Here is a 23,371-nt window from a genome sequence, read left to right as displayed (position 1 = left end):
ATATGAAGCGTAATCTCCTGCTTTATATTTCATGGAATGCTGTATATAACCACACAATTATTTAGCTTTTAAAATTTACTTTCCGCTATGGCCAGTAGTAAAAAGTTATTAAGTATTTTTTCTTATTTACTTAGGCATCAATCCTTGAGACCTATTGAGAATGCATTGAATTACTCAATCAAAAAGCATTTTAATGATTATAGACCTTAAACCTTCCAAAAACTTATCTTTTAAATGTATAATAAACTTTAAGATCAGTTTAGCATATCACAATTGTCTTAATATGATTTTAAAACTATATTAATTAAGAACTTAAGTATCAAACATATTTTTAACATTCTTTTCCTAGATTGGCATGAGTACTATACAAACTGTATGAATGAAAAGAGAAAGAAATGCCACTGCAGTAATCAGAAATCAATGCAACATTCATGGAACAACCCTAAGATGATGTTTGCTTTATGACATGGTGCATTATTCTGCATTATTATCTATTTGAAAAACAGCTGTGGTCACAAAGACAAGCAAAGTGTCAACAACAATGCTTAGGCATGGTGCACCATTCAAATTAATCTCACTGTGCATCAAGAAGCCTTCTGTGAACCACTACATTATCACTGTCAGGACTGTGCAAATAATGTTACATTTTTGTTTTATGTGTTTATTAATTTTTATGACATAACTTCATTGTCATTTTATGTATTTGGTTTTTGTATTTATGGTTTGGACCTTTCGTGACTGCCACCATTTTATGTGTTAGGTTGCTAAGATGCTCCATGTTTTCTAGATTTATGATACAGGTACCATTCTGTAGATAATGAGACTGAGAGAGAGAAAATGAAAGTTGAAAAAGTATAGTTTGGTGTGATATTGTGGGTAAAGGGGTGTTCAGTTAGCAAGAAGCTGCAAGGGACGGAGATTTCCCTGGCATGACAAAGGACAAAAATGAGACCTACAGAAGATGTCCAGACATTAGTAGCTACACTGACTGTAGGGGAGATTCTGTAAATACTAGTATTAAATAGGGGTACCTGCATGTATTCAAAGGAAGAGATGAGCTAATGTACGTAGAAAAATGCAATACTCCCTCAACATGCTTGGGCCAGGCATCGTGGATCACGTTTAATTATAACTCCAATTCCAAAAAACTTGGACTTTGTGTAATATGTAAATAAAAACAGAATGCAGTGATTTGCAAATCTCGTGAACCCATATTTTACTTACAACAGAACATAGCAAATATATCAAATGTTGAAAATGAGACAATTTATTATTGCATGAAAAATATTAGCTCATTTTGAATTTGATGGCTGCAACACTTTGCACAGCTTCAAAGACTTTGAATATCTCATCATCTACAATACACAGTATCATCAAAAGATTCTTGAACGTCAGGCCCTCAGGTAGCACTGCATCAAAAACAGGCATGATTCTGTCAGGGAAATCACTGCATGTACTCAGGAGCACTTCTAGAAACCATTGTCTGTAAACACAATTTGCCATGCCATTCACAAATGCAGCTTAAAGCTCAATCATGCAAAGAAGAAGCAAAATGCGAACATGATCCAGAAATGCTGCCGTCTTCTCTTGGCCAAAGCTTTTTTAAAATGGACTGAGCCATAGTGGAAAATTGTTCAGTGGTCAGAGGAATGGAAATTTGAAATTCATTTTAGAAAACATGGACGCCACGTCATCTGAACTACAGAGGAGATAGATAGATAGATAGATAGATAGATAGATAGATAGATAGATAGATAGATAGATAGATCTTTATTGTCATTGTCACTTTTACAAAGGAACAACAAAATTGAAGGTGCAGGAGAGGGACCATCTGGGTTGTTATCAGTGCTCAATTCAAAAGCCTGCATTTCCGACAGTATGGGGCTGCATTACTGCCTATGAAAATGGCAGCTTGCACTTCTGGAAAGGCACCATTAGTGCTGAAAGGTATATGCAGGTTTTGGAGCAACATATGCACCCATCCAGATGACTTCTTTTTCAGGGAAGGCCTTGCATACTTCAGCATCTATTACAACAGCATGGCTTCGTAGTAGAAGAGCCCGGGGGCTGAACTGGTCTACCTGCAGTCCAGACCTTTTACCAATTGAAAACATTTTTCTGCATCATGAAGCGAAAAATACGACAAAAAAGACCCAGGACTGTGGAGCAGATTGAATCCTATATCAGAAAAGAAGGGGACAGCATTCCTCTCCCAAAAGTCCAGAAACTGGTCTCCTTAGTTCCCAGACATATGGACTATTGTTAAAAGCTAAAAGAAAAGCTCAGAATGTAATTGTATCTGGCCTGTTACCAATATTATATAGAGGTGATGTGATTTATAGCAGATTGTGTTCCCTTCACTGCTGGCTAGAAACCTGGTGTGCAAATAAAAGTTTAGCCTTTGCAAACAATTGGGATGATTTTTGGGAAAGGCCTAGATTTTTCAAAAGAGATGGTCATCATCCAAACTAGAGGGGACACTTGTATTATCCCAAAATATGGCAGCTAAACTGCCTAGCTGACTGATTAGAGCATCATCCAGGCCGCAGGCATATGATCTTAAATCACAGGCTGTTGCTTAACCCACCTGTTACTTTCCTGAAGCTGTTACCCATAATCCCTATTATGGGACATCCAGCAAATTTAGTCATAATGCAGACCTTAAATTACTTGATGACCAAAAAATAAGGTGTAAAAAAAAGGGAAACCTGTAATTGAAACTTAGTTCAAATTAAAACAAAAAATATATCACCAGTTCAGAAAGAAGTATGCAGTTCTAAATGCTGCTTATTGAACATTTGCTCTGTTGGAATTAAAGCTATTTTTGATAAATGATATTATATTAAGCACAAAATCTGATCTGTGACTTCTCACTGAAACCTGGCTTAGTAAATCTGACACTGTTTCCCTAGCGTCACCAGATGGATACTCATTCCTTCATAAATCTATAGATTCTTGTCGAGGAGGAGGTCTTGAAATAATTCATTCTGACAAAATGCAAATCATTTCTAAAAATGTAGATGAAATAATAGGTAACAATAATAAAAATCCTTGGGTACTGTTTAGAACAGTGGCTAATTTAACAAACAAAACAACTTAATAAAATGAGCTCCATCCCAGTCCATCTTGGCGGTGATCTCATCAGACCTGCCTCTACTGCAAAGAATCTTGGTGTCATTTTTGATTACTCCCTCTCTTATTCCGCCCAAATAAATCACATTAAGAAACTTTCTTACATTCACCTCCGTAACATATCTGGTGTTCGCTCTTTCCTCTCCTTTTCTAATGCTGAGAAACTTGTCCATGCTTTTATCACATTCCGCATTGATTATTGTAACTCGCTGCTGGCAGGTGCCCCTTCTAATCTTATATCACAGCTCCAGCTTATTCAAAACTCGGCTGCAAGAGTCTTTACTCGAACCAGCAGCAGTGAGCACATCACACCCATCCTGCTCCGTCTTCACTGGCTGCCTGTGTCTTACAGAATTGAATATAAAATGCTACTAATAACCTACAAAGCCTTAAATAACCTCACGCCAAACTACATCAGTGAACTTCTCCATCACTATGTGCCTGCCTGCCCACTAAGGTCCTCTGATTCTGGCAATCTTGTTGTGCCCACACTAATCTACACTCCATGGGTGACAGGGCCTTCAGCTGTATAGTGCCCAGACTCTGGAATGACCTACCGAAATTAATTAGATCAGCTGACTCCATGAATTCTTTTAAAAACCAACTCAAAACTCATCTGTTCAGGAAGGCTTTTAGCTCTACCTGACTTTATTATCCTTCTCTCAGTTTACCTCTCTGTCAGGGTGCTCATGTAACCTGTATGTGTGTGCTAGACCATCAATTATGTTGTCTGTTAGGCTTTTCTCTGAATTTACTGTCTTAATCTTCTTTATTTATTTATTTGGTTTGTACAATGCTATATACTGTATACCCTGCCATTCTTTCTTATATTCTGTGGCTTGAGCATGGGAAAGGCGCTATATACATAAAATGTAGTATTATTATTATTATTTTTATTATTATTATAATTTGGGATTCAGAGCTACTGTGCAAAATACCAACTGACATTAGCAGTACAGACTTTATGTACTGCTTTAATGAGAAAATTAAAAATGTAAGATCCCAGATCTCAGCATCACAGTGCAAACCACATGCTAGTTTGTCAGACCATGTCTCACATTGCAGTAAACACTTTAGAAATTTGAATTCTATAGCAGAGCAGGAAATCATGACTTTAATTTCTAAAATGAAACCTACTAATTGTTCCCAAGATCCGGTGCCAACAAAACTAACAAAAAGCACAATGGATGCTCTTGCAGTGCCTATTCTTAACATTATTAATAGTTCATTATTGCAGTACCTGATGCACTAAAAGTTACTTAAAAAGTCAGACCTAGACACACACATACTTAATGTTGTGATGTAGGATTTTGCATATAACTTGATAAATGTTTTGTATGTCTTTATTTATAATTTAGGCAAACCAAGTGGTGAGAGGTATTCATGTTTGCCTTCCCCCATCCCCCTTTTTACGACTGTCTCTGGTCTGAGGTATGGCTGTTTGGAATTGGCTTGTCTCAGAGGCCTTCAAGTACCATGATATCCTATTGGTTCTAGGAATTGGAGAGAACATCTATAAATGTACTTGCTCAACCACATTCTCTCTCTGACTGACCCACATATGATGAAGAAGCATCTCTCTCTCTAACTAACATATGATGAAGAAGCATCTCTCTTGCTAACCTGTGAGGATGAAGACAACACAATGAAGAGCACAGCTCAGCAGCCATATTGAACAGACATGCGGCTGAAAGCTGAGCACCAATGATGCCTTAACTAGAGACATTTTAAGTAACTGCAAGTCTGTGTGCCACCTGAATTACACATCACCATTTTATCAGGTTGTATGGTTGCCAATATTCAAATGTACTTTGCATTTTGTTATTATTTATGAATATTATCAGTAATACATTATTTTATGTGTAACTTAACTCCTGCTTGTCTTTTTACTACATCTAATTGCCTGAGGTTATAGATATAGAAGGGAAGGTGGGGATAAGTTATATACAGTGGTAAGTCTGTGAGATTAGGCATTCTAAGGCTACATATTAATAATACAATAGGGGAAAGTAGAGCAATACATATATTACTCTACCAAGATAAAACACTTAATAACTATAGACCCATTTTAAATTTTCCCTTTCTCTTTAAAATACTTGAAAAAGTAGTAGCCAGTCAGCTTCAGTCACACTTTACACATCACAATTTGTTTGAGAAATTCCAGTCTGGCTTCTACACTGGTCAGAGTACAGAAATGACACTAATGTGTGTTGTAAACAACATTCTGATATCCTCTAATTAAAGAAACTCCACTGTAATTATGTTGTTAGACTTAAGCACAACGTTTGAAACCACTGACCATTCCATTTTACTGCACAGGCTAGAAAATGACATTGGGCTTATAGGCACTGTCCTTGCCTGGTTTAGTCACTATTTATCACATCGATTCCAGTATGTACGTACAGAAATGTGTTGACAATACTCCATCATTATACACAGAACTGAGATATGGGGTCCTGCAAGGCTCAGTATTGGAACCTTTACTGCTGTCACTTTATATGCTTCCACTGGTATATGTCATTAGAAACATAATATTAATTTTCACTCTTATGCAGATGACACCCAGTTATACCCTTCCTTTAAACCAAATTAAGTTTCCCTAATGTTGTCTTTAATTAGTTGTATTAACATTAGAATCCCTGAAGCCTACAACAAATTCACAAGCAAGAAGTGCACAACGCAATCTCGGTAATCACCAACACGAACGGAGATAAAATCATCGAACACAAAAATATAATGCACACTTTCAGAGACTACTATAAATCCCTATATACTACTGAGTTTAAAGAAGACAATACACAATCTAATGCATTTCTGGATACATTACAGATACCACAAATAGACGCTTTTAGTGTGGAGGAACTTGATAAACCTCTGGCGTTATCAGAATTACTAGATGCTATAAAGTCACTCCAAGGCGGGAAAGCAGCAGGCCCTGATGGCTACCGTGCAGAATTTTACAAGAAATTCTCCGCTCAGCTAGCTCCCCTCCTATTAGCAACATTTACAGAAGCCAGAGATAACCAATCTCTTCCACAAACCTTTCGCCAAGCACTAATCTCTGTTTTTCCAAAACAAAATAAGGACTTATTACAATGTGCATCATACAGACCAATTTCACTTCTGAATAACGACGTTAAAATACTCTCTAAAATCTTAGCCAGAAGGATGGAGAAAGTGCTCCCTCGGTAATATCACAAGACCAAACTGGATTTATTAGGGGCCGGCACTTATCTTCAAATCTTCGACGCCTGTTTAATGTAATATACTCACCAACTAAATCAAACACCCCAGAAATATTATTATCATTGGATGCAGAAAAAGCATTCGACATGATTGAATGGAAATACCTTTTTACTACATTGGAGAAGTTTGGGTTTGGCCCAAACATTTGTGCATGGATTAAATTACTGTATACTAACCCAGAAGCTTCAGTTTGCATCAATAACATTTGCTCAGACTACTTTAAACTAGAGCGTGGCACTAGACAAGGATGCCCTTGTCACCGCTGCTGTTTGCGATTGCCATTGAACCACTGGCAATACATTGTCGAAATACTGATCAGATAAAGGGATTAGCAGAGAAGGACTGGAACAGAAAATCTCATTATATGCAGATGACATGGTACTGTATATATCAGACCCAGAAAATTCTGTGCCTGCAGTCTTAGCAGCACTCACAGAATTTCAAAAGATCTCTGGTCTCAGAATTAATCTGAATAAAAGTGTACTCTTTCCAGTGAATTCTCAAGCATATAATATTAGATTAGATACCCTACCTTTTATCATTGCAGAACAGTTTAAATACCTCGGGGTAAACATCACAAGTAAACATAAAGCTCTTATCAACAAAATTTCACGTCTGCATGGAAAAAATTAAACAAGACTTGCATAGATGGTCAACCCTTCATCTCACACTAGCTGGAAGAATTAACACTGTTAAGATGAATATTCTTCCTAAACTCCTTTTTTATTTCAAAACATCCCAATATACATTAATAAATCATTCTTTAAGCAATTAGATTCAACAATAACCTCATTTATTTGGAATTCAAAACATCCACGCATCAAAAGAGCGACCTACAAAGACAAAAGGCAGAAGGCGGCATGGCTCTACCTAACTTCCAGTTTTATTACTGGGCAGCAAATATACAGGCATAAGAACCTGGACACAAATAGAAGAACATACACAGGCTTGGACCACAATAGAAGTAAAATCCTGCAGTACTTCTTTGTATTCCTTGCTCTGTGCTCCAATAAACACACACTATCGGCAATATACAAATAACCCAATTGTGCTCCACTCACTTAGAATCTGGAACCAATGTAGAAAGCATTTTAAGACGGAGAAGCTTCTATCTGTGGCACCTCTGCAAGAGAACCACCTCTTTCAACCTTCACAAACATATGCAGTTTTAATATCTGGAAAAATTTGGAATTAACTTGCTTAGAGATCTTTATATAGACAACGTCTTTGCATCCTATGAACAATTACATTCCAAATTTAACATTCCAGCTACACATTTCTTTCACTATCTTCAAATCAGGAACTTTGTTAAACAGAACCTTCCAGATTTTCCTCATCTTGCACCCTCATCCATGCTGGAAAAAATATTGCTCAATCTCAAGGACTTAGACTCCATCTCTACAATATATAAAATCATTTTACAATCCCTCCTTTCAAAGATCCAAGAGGACACTGGGAAAAAGATCTCTCAATTAATATATCAGAAAAGGAGTGGAAAGTAGCAATGCAGAGAATTCACTCGAGCTCCATATGCGCAAAGCATACAATTATACAACTCAAAATTATATATCGAGCACATCTGTCTCGACTAAAACTCTCAAAATGTTTCCAGGGCATGATCCAACCTGTGAACGTTGCAACCAAGTTCCAGCCTCACTGGGTCACATGTTCTGGGCCTGCACCAAATTAACATTATTCTGGACAAAAATTTTTAATTACCTTTCAGATAGCCTTGGACTCACAATCCCTCCTAACCCATTAACAGCTGTGTTTGGGGTTCTTCCAGAGGGGCTTAAAGTGGAGAAAGACAAACAAATTGTGATTGCATTCACTACACTTTGGCACGCAGACTTATTCTGATAAACTGGAAGAACCCAAACTCTCCTCTTTAAGTCAGTGGGAAACCGATGTGTTATATTATTTGAAATTGGAAAAATCAAATACTCAGTTAGAGGATCCGTACAGACGTTTTTCAAAACATGGCAGGATCTAATCAGTAATATTTTAAAAATAAGTTCATGAAGCATAGAGAATTTATTAATTTAGGTATGTTTAAAAGCTGTAAATTTTATGCCGTTTGGTTTGCTCTCTCTCTCAAGGGTGGGGATCGATCTGTTCTTAACTCTATTTTTCCTTTTGTAAAAACTTGATTGCTTTGTATGGAGTGCAATAAAATTAATTAAAAAAAAGAATCCCTGAAGCCTACAAAAAAACTTGTAATCCCAGGCCACCTTAAATTCCTTTGCACCTGTCTTTTGTTTTGTAAATGTGTCGATCAGCACAAGCAGCAAGCAGCCTACAATCCAATCCCCCCACCTCCACAGCAGGCAAAAAGTTCTCCCAGCTAAAAACTCTTTATCTACATGTGAGGTGTCGGGAATTGTATAGGGTAAATAATATATAATTATTTGGAACACATGCATTTCAACTGTGTTCCCTGTCTACAACGATCTATGTAAATGTAGGAGGACAGGAAATGTGAGGCAAAAAATGCCTAAAACAGAAACTTTTTTCATGTTATAGTACTAATGACAAAATGTTGACATAAAGTGTTTAATGTATGAAGACTGAAGTCCAAATATCAATCACTTTCAAAAAACGTACAAGTATAACAAAACAAGTATGCTTTTATTGAAGAACATAACTGAAGAAAAAGAAATCAGGTTAGTGTACAGCACTGACATGACTACTTAGGTGGTGCAGTGGTAAGAATTGTTGACTTATAATCAAAAGGTCACTGGTTCAATTCCGGGTGCTTCCTAGAATTATCAATTTGAGTAGTGAGCTGCTCTTATTGTTACTATTATACAGTAGAATAAAAACATACATTTGATTTGAGTTTGTAACAGCCAAAGAGAACTTTGCATGATACCTTGGCGTGTTCGGCATGTCCTACTGTTTTGTTGAAGGATGTGCGTGTCTCAGATTCACTGGCAGGATGATGTCGACCTCTTGCTGTATCCAAACAGTACTATCTTTCGCCTTTACACCTGGTGCAGCTGCGTTGTTCTTATGTATGAGTGGACGTTTCTTGCCGGGAGGGCTTCAGTTTTCTTTCTCCGATGTACAGTAGAACCCTCATCCTCATCTGAGTTCACCTCTGTTATAGCATGTCTTTATTTGAAAACAGAAGTGTCAGTTCGGGGGGAGCATGAACATGACTGAAAGAATAAAAATGAATAAAAAAAAAAAACGCTAACCTTTACAAGTACCATAAATTTACACCGGCTGGCACAGACTCAAATTCTGTAATAGTAACAATAAGAGGACCTCACTACTCAAATTGGTAATTCCACGAAGCACCCAGAATTGAACCAGCAACCTCTTGATTATCAGTCAGAAGTTCTTACCACTGCACCACCGAAGCAGTCGTGTCAGTTCTGTACCCTAACCCAATTTCTTTTTCTTTGGTTATGTCCTGGAATTAAAGCACACTTGTTTTGTTATACGTGTACCTTTTGTGAAAGTGTTTATTTGATATTTGAACTTCAGTCTTCACACATAATACATTTCAAAAAAAGTTTGGTTTGTCATTATTACTAGAACATGAAAAAGTTTCTGTTTTAGGTATGTGCTCAACATTTCTTGCCTTGCATTTTTCCTGTCACCCTACATTTATATAGATCATTGTAGACACAGAACACACATGACATGCATGTGTTCCAAATATCGATATATTATTTACCCTATACAATTCCAGGCACCTCATATGCACAGAAAGAGCCTTGAGCTGGAAGAGCGTTTTGCCTGAGTTCAGCTGCGGTGGTGGGGTGATGGGATAGCAGACTGCTTGCTGCTTGTGCTGATCGACACATTTAAAAAACAAAAGACAATAATGGAGAGTTGCGAAGGAATTTAAGGTGGCATGGGATTATGATTTTTTTCGTAGGCTTCATGGATTCTAGTGTTAATGAATTAAAGGAATGGATGTATGAGAACTGCTTGTCTTTAAACACTGATAAAACAGAGATGTTAATTATTGGAGGGAATGGTGCTGATTGCAACAATATTGTCATCATTTACCTCAGTTGGAATCACTATTAGTTTTACTGAATGATCCTGCAATCTAGGAGTTATCTTTGACTCTAGAATGTCATTTAAAGTGCACATTACAAAGTTGTCCAAAACATGTTTCTTCCATCTTAAAAATGTTAGGAAATTAAGGCATTTTCTAAATAAGTGGGATTCTGAGAAATTGTTTCATGCATTTATTTCTAGTAAGATTGGCTACTGCAATGTGGTGTTCACTGGATATTCAAACTGTTCTTTAAACAGCTTCCAGTTAATTCAAAATGCTGCTGCAAGAATTATTACAAGAACAAGAAAATTCAAACACATATTGTAACTCCAGTTCTTAAATCCTTACATTGGCTCCCGGTTAAGTTTAGGGCATTTTTCAAAATCCTCTTTTTAACATATAAAGTCTTAAATGGCCAAGGTCCGGCTTACTTATCTGAACTTATCATGACTTACAAACCAGAATGTACATTAAGATCTCAAGATGCTGGTCTGCTTATGATTCCAAGGATTAATAAAATAATAGTGGGAGATCGAGCTTTTAGTTACAGGGCCCCTAAACTGTGGAATGGTCTGCCTGCTACTGTAAGAGACATCCCTTCAGTCTCAGCTTTTAAACCCCGCTGAAGATTCACTATTTCAGTTTAGCATTATCTGATTAAAGCTGCTGATTAACTGTACATACTGCATCTCTATTGTTAGTCATTAGCACTAAAACATAAGTAATATGATAGTTATAATTTGTTACTTACCCTCACCTATTCTTTTTCTCTTCTCAATACTCAAATGTGGCAGTTGTTGTCATTGCCCTATTATCTATGTATTTAGCTATAGCAAAGAAATAAACATATTGTATTACAGACAAGCAGCCCATAGATTCAAAATTCAAAAGGACCATATTCTTTTCTTAAAATGGTACATTTTCTCATTTTAAACATTTGATATATTTTCTATGTTCTATTATGAATAAAATATAGGTTTATGACATTTGCAAATCGTTGCATTCTGTTTTTATGTACATTTTACACAGTGTCCCAAATGTTTTGGAATTGGTGTTGTAAGAAACTGTTTACAGTATGTGACTTGCATATAAACAGTAAAGAAAAGTAGAAAAATGCAGCTTTTCTGTAGGTCATTTCAGGTCATTCATGAGTTGTCGCACCTTATTTGTGAGGATATGATTCACTAACAGCAAACATGATTTAGAAAAGCCATCACAGAAACTCTATATTCAGAAATCACTCTAAGAATATATATATTTTTGCGCCTTGTGTCCTGTCACATTAATCTCACACCATGCTGTTAGAGGCAGGAGTCTCTATGAAGACAAATGCATAAAGAAAATGCTAAAGCTAAAGCAGAACACAGATAGCAGATGGTTTCCCCTACAGCTGGCTCACAGTTAAAAATGAAGAACTTTTTTAGACCAAACACAAGGTTTTGTCATTTCATATTACCTTTGAAATTACTTTCAAGCAGCATATTGGTACTGAAGCTAATGTCTTTCAATCATACACAAAGATGCTGGCTCAGATTACATCGAAGGCTGATGTAGCAACCTATTTTTTTACAAGAGTACTGATTTAGCAGGAACATTTCTATAAAATATCTAGGATAAGTATTATCTAGATGTTATCAGGGTAAGAACCCAAGGAAAAACAATATCTGTCCTATTTACAAGGATATTCTGACAATATATGGCTGCATCACCTTCTTATATGTAAAGAAAGCTTTCATAAATGCAATGGCAAAAGATGACATTTATACTGCAGCATAGAAATTAAAATTGAACAAACAGTCTCTGCCAAGGCTCTTCATTACATGTCCTGATATACTGTCATTCTCATGTTCAAACACAGTTTTAAGACACAGTGTAGACAGAAATGAGAAGGAATTATTGGAACATATAGAATTTCTTAAGTCTTTGAAGCTGGGGGTTATTAAACAAGCTAGTTCTGTGACTGCAAGTAAAAAATGTAGAAAATGGAGATTTAAAATAGTAACATAACACAAAACTTAAAACCAAGAAAGGCAAAATCGATATAACTGCATTTTGCAAGGACATGCAAGTTGATGTGCATAAAATGATATTTTACAGGCAGCAATAACATGAACTAATGCAAATATGTAAGTATCAAGTCCATCCTATGCTTCAGTGTCTAAGACTGCTTTCTTCTCAAAACAGCCATTACAGGTTAGAGGCTATTAAGATAAATGTCATATTAGGAACAAACATTATTGTTTTCATTTACCCAGTAATGGATTGACCACAGGTGTCACATAATTTCAGTAGTGACACAGTGAATATGAACTATGGATGGATGTCTTTGATTTTTAAACAATACATACTGATCCTTACCAAAGCCACAGAAAAGGAGAATCATTTATTCTGATAATACACTGTACATTTCCCTGAGTATGACCTGATAAATATGATAAATCAAATATTAATCTAGCCATCTAATACTTATGAAATATTTCAGCTTTTAATTATAGTTTGTGTACAGGCATGGATGAGCACTTACTGTTTATACTGACAGTCTGAACTTTGATTTTTTCATATATTGTCATCAGAATTGATTAAAATATTTCATCCATTCATTGATTTACCGAGCTTGTTGTTTTTTTCCCTGGGTATTCAGGTTGGACTCCCATGCAGGATAAGATCATTTGTGACTCTAAATTCACAGAATATATTTTAGTGTGAGAACAAACATAATGAATGTCATGCACATGGTGCTAGGAGGACAGGTTAGGCCACCATGATGCTGACGTATTAAAAAAGCATGTTTCATTTTTTATAAAGTTTTGGTCTTCTTTTTATTATTGTTTATTATTTAAATGGTTACTCTGACAACACCATTTTGTGTGAGTCCCTACATGGCCACAGCTATATTGTTTATAGTTACTATGCAGATAGCCAATCTTATGCCATGACAGAAGGTGTGTTTCACTATCTGTGACATCTGCTTAAGGGTAATAGTCAAGAAACATTCACCACTGTATATTAATCCATATACCATCACTGAAAAGTTGGAACCAGTTTCTTTAAAATTTGTTCTTTCAAAAAATTTTATGATTAATGCTACCCTGCATATTTTCAGGTTAAAGGCAGCTTCTTACTTTCCTTCAACCAGGTCTTCTCAACCTTATTTTTGTATTATAATTGACTGGGACAAATAGAAAAATCATTAAATTGTGGATTCTAGATTTTTTTTTTTGTATTATTATTTACTTTGTTAATCCCCACAGGGAAATTGTATTTTTGTATGACCACTGGTGGCCAGAGAACAGCTATTGCATAGCACCCCCCGAGCAATTTTTAGGTTAAGGACCATGATCAAGGGCCCAGTGGAGTAGAATCCCTTCTGGCAGTAACAGGATTTGAACCGGCAATCTTCTAAATACCAAGCACAGATCCTTAGCCACAGAGCCTCCACTCTGCCCTGGGACTTGGACTATGGAAAGGACATAGTGCATTAGATCATGTTTGGGTATCCATCTCTGATGTTTATGCTCACAGACATCACCCTAATAAGTCTGGTGGACACTTTTGGACCATGTGCTTTGGAATGAGGCTCTGTGATGCATCCATATTTTAGCCTTTTAAGAAATTATATACTTCATTTTTGGAAATTTTTAACTTATTTTTAACATTATTTGTATTGTTACTCTGGTGACACCAAAGCATGTTAAATCATCTCATCTTGCATATTTACATTGGTTGTGTGCAGCTTTTAAAATACAACTTATTTTTTAAATAGCACTCTTCACTGAGTGCTCTCAGAGCACTGTGAACAATTCTTAGTTAAAATACAAGTATAGATCATACTAATTACTATTTTAAATGTAAAACTGGTACACATATAAATGCAGATTTGTTAAAACATTCAATAAACAAGGTGGAAACTGATTAAATATAAATAAAAACCAACAATACCTGTCCATTAATTAACTGATGAACTATGGCTAGTCGACAATTGTGGAGATTAAAAATGTAAAACAGAAAATCAAAGTTTTGATATCCAATTGTTTGTACCTATTCACAACCATTTTTTTTAGTGTTAGGTTACCCCAAAGGCCCTTCCACAAAGAATTTAGTGTTAGGACTTGTCAAAGATTTTGATATTGCATTTTTGACTTAATGATTTCTGCTGTTTATTTGGTATTTCAGACATTTACTTAAACTCTGACTACTGTCAGTCTCCCTGCACCATTTCCTAGTCATTTGTTCACGGCTCAGTTATCTGCTGTGCATCTCTCCCGCGCCAGGTGTTCATAACAAACATAAACCCAATGGGGTCCAATTTAGGACAAACATTTCTATTATCCCTGATTTCTTTGGAGAGTGAGAAAAACAGGAAAACCTGGAGGAGAATCCTTCTGAATATGGGGAGAATATGTAGATACCACATGGACAAGTTTAAGTTTACTGTCATGTTTACATAATACAATGAAATTTTTACTTGCATGTCTTCTCAGAAGAGTAGACAATAATGCAACACCAATAAAAACACAGTGAGTTTGTATATACCCTGAACAGAGGGCAAGTAATACAATGTGCCATCTTTACCACCCTGCGATGGGTTGGCACCCTGCCCAGGATTGATTCCTGCCTTGCGCCCTGTGTTGGCTGGGATTGGCTCCAGCAGACCCCTGTGACCCTGTGTTTGGATTCAACGGGTTGGAAAATGGATGGATGGATCTTTACCATCCTCTGTAATACTTTATTATCTTGAGGCAAACTAAAGCCCTACCAGGAAGTGATTCTAAGAGTGAGGATGAACTCTACTATAGGCTTGAAAAGGTTAGCATTATGTCTCACTGTGACTTCAAAGACAGAAGTTTCCTTTCTTTTTAATTTTCTTGCTTTTTAGTCATTCTGGTGTGTGTTCTGACCATAGTATGTGTATATTTATTTTTTAACTACCTAATTATGTATGTATTTATTTATTTAAAGAGCTTGTGTAAACAGGCAAATTTCACCTGGGGACAAATAAAAGTTCTATCTATCTATCTATCTATCTGTCTGTCTGTCATTGAATCCACCTGCTACACCAGAGTCTAACCCAACAACATCAGGTACACATCCATCCATCCATCCATCCATTATCCAACCCGCTATATCCAAACTATAGGGTCACGGGGTCTGCTGGAGCCAACCTCAGTCAACAGAGGGTGCAAGGCAGGAAACAAACCCTGGGCAGGGTGCCAGCCCACTGCAGTCAGGTACACATCAGAAATTAAATCCTGACCCAAAAAGGTTAGTTCTGAATAAAGATACAAATAACAAATGAAAATAAGAAGAAAAGAAAATGCTGCACCACTAACCATAAGCCCTCAAACACCTTCAAAGCATCTAGCTGCACGGAGCAAGGATAAGAAAATGTGTAGTGCTTACTCATTAATTTGTTTCATCATCAGTGAATGGAACAACCTAATAAAAGGTGTCATTTTGCTTGGCTTCTTTCTCAAACCTGAGATCTCTGATCTACTGCTTCTTTATGCTGTAACCTTTAAGAATCTATTAAAGCAAGTAAATAATAATATTAATGACAATAAAATCGAAAAACTTTGATATTTCTCATTGTTTTTATTATTGCAATTTTTTAAAAAATCAAGATATTAAACAGCTGTTTCTGTAGTTATCAATGTTTGTTTTACACTTATTCAGCCTTCTCTGTGCCTGCAGACACTAACAGAAATTTTTAAAAACCAAAAGATGTAATTGTTATGATTGTGTAGGGTATTGGCTATATTTCATGTTTATTTTTGCATTAATCCACGTGCTTCTTGTGCAACCGGATGGTTTGGTAATATGTAAACACCAATTCTATTTTGGCAGAGCAAAAACATTTCATGTATTTTTATTTTGAACATCTACCATTTTGGATTTCCCATGGGTGCCACCATTTTAAGAAACACTGCTATAGGGTGCTTGCCTTGTGGCTACCTTGTGACAACCAGAAATGTGAAATGTGTGACAGAATTTTTACGAAAGTATAAAGGTCACTTGCAGGTTATTTTAAGCTTGAGAATTTAGAACAAAGCATTTTGGTTTGCTTTAAAGACTTAAGGCTCAGGAGAATGATTGTTTAACTTCCTGTTTGTGATCATCCATTTTGTTGATTTAAAGCAATTTTGGCCTTTTCATTATTTACAGTTTCTTTTGTAAAAACAAAACAAAAAATCCTTCTTTGTCAATTGCTGCAGAACAGTAAAAAAATATATATTTAGGTCACCTGTATTATATTTGTGCTGTATCTGTAAAGAATGAAAAAAAGAGAAGCTGAGTTTAGTCTGGTATGTTATTGATTGATTCACTGACTATTTGCTCCAACCTACAGAACTCGACTGGAACCCCCGTGTTGCAAATGCATCAAGCCTTCCCCATACCTCAATCCATTATCCACGAGTTGTGTTATTTTTAAATAGCTTTAAGAAAAAAGAATTGATTAAAGAATTCTTTATACATGTTTGAGCACAAACAAGCGATTTTATCTGTGTTTTCATGTGCATTACAGGAAGGCAGTCAAGTTGCAACCCCACTCTGCTTTCATCCATTCACATTGCCCATGTAGAGAATCTAGATTTTATAAAGGGTTGTGCAACATTCTCTTTGATGCTGCACTTCTCACTTATTTCTTCTAGGCAACAAAGCAGGTTTCATAAGAACTTCATGCTTTGCAAATGTACCATGACCACAAAAGTAAAAATATTAACAATAATAATAAATATATACACAAAAGCACACATGGCTATGGATCACCCAGAAAGTGTAAATATATTTGAGCATATACTTATTTTAAGCTGAGAATTTAAATCTTAGCTTTTGGTTGATTGGGCAGCCTTATTTTCTGGCAAATCAACACCTACTGTGCAAAAATAATGTTCACAAGGAAAGGACAAAAGACGAAATTGGGTCACCTTAATGTTCATTTTCAAATAATTCAAATATGGCCTTTCTAGATTTCATAATTCTTTTCTGAGAGCAAGGGATTGTGATGGCACTCTTCTGTATTTTTCATCAGGGGTGTTGTGCATGGGATGTATTTCATGACTTGCTTCTTTGTACACTACTGGAAAATATTGTGTATTGAAGAATAAAAATCTGTGTGCACCTACACACCTTAATGCATGGATTAAGATCATGCTCTGGTCTGGTCCTTGGACCCTTTTACAGTGGCCCACTTGATCCATACTCAAAATATGTTGCATACGTTTATGATGACAGTTATCTGTGCAACAACAACAACAACAACATTTATTTATATAGCACATTTTCATACAAACAGTAGCTCAAAGTGCTTTACATATTAAAGAATAGAAAAATGAAAGACACAATTATAAAACAAAATAAATCAACATTAACATTGAAGAAGAGTAAGGTTCAATGGCCAGGGGGGACAGAAAAAACAAAAAAACTCCAGATGGCTGGAGAAAAAATAAAATCTGTAGGGATTCCAGACCATGAGACCGCTAGATGTGGTCTATGTGTTCCATCACCAGCTTGTTTACACCTATTGTTTATGTGGTTATGTGCCATCCGATGTTAATGCAAGTGTAAATGGATGTACTTTGCTTTAGCAACAAATTATCATGGTTGTCTAGAGTGCCACTCTGACCTTGTACAATTTTTCTCACTCAATGCTGATTTTGGTCCTCCTATGGCCACTGATAGCTTTCTTAACCCGCTACAATGTTCAAGAAGAAAAGAATGCGCAATTGTAATGAGCAGAGAGGAACCATGTATCATTTGTAAAGAAAATATAGCGCTAGATGCTAGTTTATATATTTCAGACTGTATCTGAGTATATAAAGTGTTATTTTTGACCAATAATAAAACTGACATTTGACACCTCTGCCTTAGAGAGAACATTGACTCAAACCTGCTTAATCCAGTGAAGGATCACAGACAGCCAAAGCCTACACCAGAAGCAGGAGCCAGTCCTGACCAGGGAGCCCACAGAGCCTCCACACACACACACACACACATATCCACACTCTCCCTCACACATGACCAGTTCTAAGTTGCCAATTAATGCACCTCCTTGGGGATTTGTCCTGAGTGAAAATGAAATTGCCATTTTATATATAGCTACTTGTGCAATTGAAGGGTTTATGTACAGTAGTTCTAAAAAAATGATAATAGTATCCTGAAAGTGCATATTTACAATATATCAGGTTCAAGTGACATTTCAAGTACACTGAATGAATGATAACTGTTCCTCTCTCTTATGTTCTAAAACACTGAGTAGATTTCTTTTGCTGACATTTTGTGAGGCACCAAAATTCTACACATTGATATTCAAACAGTAGATGCAATTTTTTCAATTGTATTTGAAAAAAATGACCTTGTTATCTACCCAATTTATATTAATAAGAATTGTTATTTTTTGTTTGTGCTACTTTTTCCTATTCTGTCTTTTCCACTATTTCAAAATATTTATTATACGAAAATCATAAAATTCACAACTCTTAGCAAATCCAATTACCAAGACATGCCAGAATACAGAAGTGGAAATTCCACAAACTGATAAAGTGCATGTTAAAATTATTATTCATAGCCTAAGGATTAAATACTGGCAAAGAGAGCTGTATTCGTCTGCTGGAGCTCAGACAACTCTCCTGCTTTCCTGCTTCCATTATGTTAATTTATGCAGCTGACAAACCAAGTTTCAAGCTAGATCTTTCTGATTTGGGAAATAAATCTGATTTCACCCAGGTAAGGATTTTAAGATAGACAAACATATGTGCTTTTCATAACTTGCTTCTTGACCTTGAATGATAAAGGACTTGAATCACTTCAATGATCCCTTTAGGGATAAGCAAACATCTGGCTGGGATATGGAAATACTTATATTTATGTTCTGTGTGCGGCACAGCAGTGCTGGCTTCAATGTCTATCTAGACACTGTCTATGTTGAGTTTCCAGATTCTCCTCAAGCTTATGTAGGTACTCCAGTTTCTTTCTACAGCTCAAAAAGTGCTGGTTATGTTGATTTGCAAACCCAATTTTACCAAGTTTTTGGCTGAGTATATGAATGAACCTTGCACTGGAATTGCACAAACTTCATGGCTGGTTTAGGACAGTCTACACACCCCCACAACCCTGAATTTGATTATTCTTCTTCTAAAACGAACGAATGATTAACTCTAATTGCATACATAATGTTCATTTTATATACAGTATCATAAAAGCCACAATCTCCTCATATGGAAAGATGGCTAAGTCTTCAACTTATTTTTAACATGGATACAAAAATTGAGTAATCAGTCAAATGTAATTAACAAATATTCTAGTAATGGTACATGACTTTTGGAGAAATTGTCTCTTTTAGTTCTTATATTTATATTGAGCCTTCCTGTTTTATCTTCTTAGAACCTGCCATCTTTTTTCATGTTATTATTATAATTAAGTTCAGTAAGTAATGATAACTATAATTAAGCAGAATCGTAGTTTTTATGAATACAAATACACCTTTTATATAGCTTTTATATAGCTCTATCATGTAAAAGATGCTCTTGATTTTTTTTTTTTCCTAAAAAGTAGTTCTCAGTACATTGACTAATGATTTGACTGGAGAAAATTGTGCTGTGCTAGCATTTACACATAGAGACCAGCTGTTAGCTGCTGTGATACATCAAGCTTTCACTTTATAAGTGTTTCCAAAAAAAAGCCACCAGACCTATCAAGTGGACTCTGCACTTTAAGTCTATACTTGGCATAAATAGGGCCAACTCATTCTCAAATGCTGCTGGAGTTCACACTGGTCTGAGGAATTTACTATGCACAGTTATTCCATTAAATTTCTGTTTCCCACAGTTTTAAAATACTTACCCTACCCAAATAAGCACAAACAGAATGGTGTATGTGTAGTTTAAAATACATGCTTGTAATTTACTGAAGGCAATGTCAAATATAATTGTGATGGTGCAACATAATGTTTATTTGAGTAAAGTACCAACTACAGTTGTACTATTGGTCATTTTTATAAAGTGCGTGGCATTGAACTGCAATAATTAAAAATAGGCCAAAATGAGTGCTTCTACCCTGTGCTATGTGCTATTTCATCAAACACACCTTACAACCACAGATTACTGCATAAATGCTATGTTTATGTTGACTGCATGACCCCATTACTCAACACTGTTATGGAACTGTAAAAACAGCTTATTTTGAGAATGCTTTTTTGCCCTTATTTTAACAGTGGAAAATACATATGATTTAATCTACTTCAGAGAGTGGAATTAGGTCAGCTTCAGTTGTCAGCTCTGAGCATTCTGATAACATTTTAAAACATTATACAGCACTACTTGTACATCTTGGTTATTTACCTTCTATAAAGCTTGTGATCTCCTTGAGAATCTGAAACAATTAAAGCTAGTAAACACATTACAGAAATATGTGTTCGGGCATAATACAAAAATATGCCTTTCTGACTTGGTGTTAGGGATGTCTACCCTAATAAATGCTTATCCTACACAAAATACAGTATTTAAATTGTAAGAGTTCTCAAAGGAAACCGTCATTCATACCATTACAGAAAAGTATCTTACAAGCTATTTTCTAATACTATTTCAAATTTGCATAACTTGATGATGAAGACATGCTGACAACTGGGAAAACATGACACAGAAATTGTTTCAAGCTAATTCCTCCAGCAAAATCCCCAGGACTTTCTGCACATTAACTTGATGCTATCACTTTAGTTTTCTGTTTTCTTATGCTAGGATGCCTCTAGGCATGCAAACAAAAATACACCCACTGATGTTTTTATTCTATTAGCGTAGAACATGTACACATTCAGAGAGATTTTAAAACAGGCAAAGCATAAAGGGCATAACAAATCATACACATGGAAAAACTGTCCTGCTTATTACACCCACATAATCAAAATGATAGCATTTGTAGCCCATTTGGCCAAAACACTAATTTTCTTTATCCTTTAGTTTTGCTTATGTCTCCAAAATTAATTGATTTGGTGTTTTGGATCACTTTTCACATTATGCAGCATTGTCAATTGAGTGTATAAGTACTACTATCTTGTATTGTTATTATTTTTTTTTTAATTTAAGATTAACCCCCTCTCAATATCAAATATAGAAGATTACTCTGGTTTAAAACTACTATTTCAACATAATACTCTTGGTAACACTTTACTCTTATGCATCAAGACCTTAGCAAAGGTTTTATTTGGTCTTCAAAATACATCAGAAACATCAGTGGATGGGTTATTCATCTCTGTGCAGTGTGGCATATTGACATGATGGTAAAATGACTTGTTAATATGAAGGATTCACAAGTCTTATACCTCACATTTAATATCAAGAGAAATGTGTCTCAGTTAAGTCACCTCAGGACACTCCAAAGTGATGTTTTATTAGTAGGTCACATTGCAAAGATGAATAAACACTTTACTGATGATGATGAAGACCCAAAAGAAGTGTAAGTTAAAGGCTGCATAAAAATCAATGAGAAACAGATGCATTTTTGCAGTACCTAAACAAAAGTGTTACTCTACTATTTTTATATTTTTAAACTGAAATAGATTATATTGGGATCAGGAAATCAGTGAATTACTTGCTTTAGGTTAAATGTGTAAGAATACGTACCACCAAAGAAATGTTAAAAAAAATGTTTATAAAATTGAGCAACAATCAAGACAGATATCTTACTATACAGAGTCTAGGAGCATGATCTGTTTTAAATGCATTGAACAAGTGCATTGATGACTGCACAGAAGTCATAAATTATAAAACTACTCCCAGACTGCCTAATCTCCATTCTAAAATAATAAATTATAATCCCCTTCTATGTACATGGCAATGTTGTCTGTCTTTTTCTTCCTGGTCAATGATCAGCTTCTTGGTTTTTTGACATTAAGGATAAGATTGCTACCTTGGAACCACTGACTGAGCAGGGAGACCACTTCTCTTAAGCTGTTTCACGTTTGGTGATAAGGATGGAGTTGCAACTATGTCTGATCACACATAGTCAAAGGTGAAAAAGTACAGAAAGGGAGCTTAGCACACTACCTTATGGAATTCCTGTGTTCAGGATCAGCATGGAGGATGTCATGCTGCTACTGTATGTTAAATTCTATTGGATAGGAAGTCCTAAATCCAGTTGCAGAATGTGGTGCTGTCCTAAGCCTTAAATTAAGAAGCATGTCCTTTCAGTATTTGTGAGTTTTACACCATATCATTTGGGGTAACCCCAACAACACTGAACAGGGCCACTTGTTCTTGTAATCCCTTTTTTTTGATTCTACTCAGAGCTCATGATCACAGATAATTGAGCAATAAAAGAAAATCTTTGTTCGAGGACATAGTTCCCAAGTCAACCCACAGTCTAGTACAATATCAAAAAATCTTCCACTGTACCAGTTTATTTGTCATTCTCACAATCACCTCTACTTTCACTCATGTACACGTTCTCAAGGTGACAGAACTCCTTCACTTGTGGCAGCTGTTCATTAAGGTAACAAGCAACGCTTTTCCAGGAGAGGACCATGACCTCAGATTTGGAGGTGCCAATTCTCACTGCATTATTTAGGAAACATTCCAGTACTCACTGTCTGAGGAAAAGAAAAGAAAATCTCATGAAAACAGCAGGAATTCGGTCCTTAGGCTCCTATATTCCCAAGCCTGGATGAATGCTGATATTCTGTTTATTAAATCATCCACATGATAGGAGACACATACTCTGAATAAACTGAACTAATTGCCAAGTATGCAAACACAATTTTCTCTCCACAATTAAAGGACCAAAATGGCAAATTCCAAAGAAGATCAGTGCTATTAATAATTAGTATACATTTGACAAACAAGAGGAGATTATTCAGTCCATCGAGCTCATTTGTTTAGCTGATAACTATACTGTTGCAATATCTCATCCAAATTTTTAATTCTTGAAGTTTGTCAAGGTTTCTGCTTCAAATTCATGTCTTGATAGTTTGCTCAAGTCCCACTC

At 35.8% G+C, this 23,371-nt stretch overlaps 1 protein-coding gene across 1 annotated transcript in view; it reads right to left on the bottom strand.

Moving 5' to 3' along the window:
- Positions 1 to 23,371, bottom strand: part of prr16 (proline rich 16) — a 702,720-nt gene that overhangs the window by 517,823 nt on the left and 161,526 nt on the right. The window lies entirely within an intron of this gene.

Source organism: Polypterus senegalus, chromosome 7 (assembly GCF_016835505.1).
Source record: "Polypterus senegalus isolate Bchr_013 chromosome 7, ASM1683550v1, whole genome shotgun sequence".
Classification (NCBI taxonomy): domain Eukaryota; kingdom Metazoa; phylum Chordata; class Cladistia; order Polypteriformes; family Polypteridae; genus Polypterus; species Polypterus senegalus.
The sequence above is the reverse complement of the archived record's forward strand: the minus strand, read 5'-3'. Positions and strand labels throughout refer to the sequence as shown.